We start from the raw sequence: 2,193 nt of genomic DNA, 5'->3' as shown, positions 1-2,193 counted from the left end.
TCTCTCTCCCTCTCCCCCTCTCATACTCTTCCTTTCCATCTCTCTCTCTAGGAAGAGAGAGAGAGAGAGAGAGAGAGAGAGAGAGAGAGAGAGAGAGAGAGAGAGAGAGAGAGAGAGAGAGAGAGAGAGAGATAAGAGAGAAATTGGGGAGAGAGAGAGAGAGAGAAGAGGAGAGAGAGAGAGAGAAGAAAGAGAGACAGAGAGAAGAGAGAAGAGAGAGAGAGAGAGAGAGAGAGAGAGAGAGAAGAGAGAAAGAGAGAGAAAGAATGAAAGAGAGAGAGAAGGAGAGATGCCTATAAATATAGATTGTCAAAATGGTAAAAATCAATACGTTATGTGTTTTAAATGTTTTGGGATGGATAAAAGAGGATGAAAATAAACATGAAGATTTTACCCGAAAGCCCTCGGCATGGAATCATAAGAAACAGAAGGATTTACTTTATTCCCTACAACGCTCTACGACGCTATTCTTGCATTTTCCCTTTGTTGCTTACAAAAATATGCGCATGAGAACAGCACACTCACATGTACATGTCTACAAGTATAATTACTACACACACACACACACAAACACACACACGCACAAACACACACACTCATACACACACACACACGCGCACACACACACACACACACACACACACACACACACACACACACACATACACACACACACACACACACGCACACACACACATTTATATACATATATTTCTGTAAGTGTGTCTGTGTGTGTGCGTGTGCGCATGTATATATGTATATATATATATATATATATATATATATATATATATATATATATATATATATATATATATATATGTATGTATGCATGTATATATATAATATATATATATATATATATATATATATATATATATATATATATATATATATATACGTGTGTGTGTGTGTGTGTGTGTGTGTGTGTGTGTTTGTATGTGTGTGTTTGTATGTGTGTATGTGTGTGTGTGTGTGTTGTGTGTGTGTTGTGTGTGTGTGTGTGTGTGTTGTGTGTGGGTGGTGTGTGTGTGTTGTGTGTGTGTGTGTGTGTGTGTGTGTATGTGTGTGTGTATACATATGTATGTATATATACATACACACACACACACACACACACACACACACACACACATATATATATATATATATATATATATATATATATATATATATATATATATATATATCAAGCACACAATATGATATTAGAAACCCGTGCAGAACACACTAACAGTGACGCCAGTAATTAAGAATAAAATATGGAATCTACTATCTGTTCCGAATAACCACGCCGCTATCATGTCACTAACGCCCGCACCTTATGAATGATTCGGCATTGCATGATATTTGATGTTCTACTAAAGCGTAATGTACACACTATTTTACAGCCATAAGTATGCTAACATGCGACGCTGTAGTATATCTGTAACACCGGTATAGTCTTGTGATTTACCGTCTTGTGTTTATTATATTGATATTGTAATTATACATAATCAGTACGGGAAACTTGCTTTTTCGTCAGGATTACAATTATCTGTGTCCAGCACCTGAACTATACAGAAATTACAGATTATACATCATTGCATCATGGTATTTTGAATTGGTATCTTTATCATAATCGCTACTCTCATTATCAATACTCTTATAATTATCACTGTCCTCTCTTTCTCTCTCTCTCTCTCTGTGTACTTGCTTATGCAGTACATATACTAAAATTGGAACGATACAGAGAAGATTAGCATGCCCCCCCCCTCTCTCTCTCTCACACACACACATAAACACACACTCACGCACACACGTGCTCTCAGTGTCTCTCTCTCTCTCTACACACACACATATCTATACATTTATACATATTTGAATATATGAATATAAATATTCACGAATATTGTAATCAAGCAATACCAAAATACTTTTCTAATGGCTGATTTTTACTGCATATACAATGCTATATCACAACAATAATGTAATTGCATTCATTACATGGACTGGTACGTCCCGGGGGATGTTATATTACAGTACGTAATAACTAGATATCAAAACTCTCGGACACATAGGTCAGTATTCCCCATATTTGAACGGGGAAAATGTTAGTGCAAACAGAGGCTCTCTGCGTTCTACATATAAAAATGCTAAAATGAGTAGATGGTTCACGTTAAGTTTACATATGTATATATATGTATATATATA

The 2,193-nt window shown here is 35.8% G+C and overlaps 1 pseudogene; it reads left to right on the top strand.

Annotated features, from left to right (window-relative positions):
- Window positions 1-1,688: 1,688 nt before the first annotated feature.
- Window positions 1,689-1,751, top strand: LOC119577531 (annotated as a pseudogene).
- Window positions 1,752-2,193: the final 442 nt, after the last annotated feature.

This window comes from Penaeus monodon, chromosome 1, assembly GCF_015228065.2.
Source record: "Penaeus monodon isolate SGIC_2016 chromosome 1, NSTDA_Pmon_1, whole genome shotgun sequence".
Taxonomy (NCBI): Eukaryota; Metazoa; Arthropoda; class Malacostraca; order Decapoda; family Penaeidae; genus Penaeus; species Penaeus monodon.
Note: the sequence above shows the minus strand (reverse complement) of the source record. Positions and strands in the feature narration are given on the sequence as shown.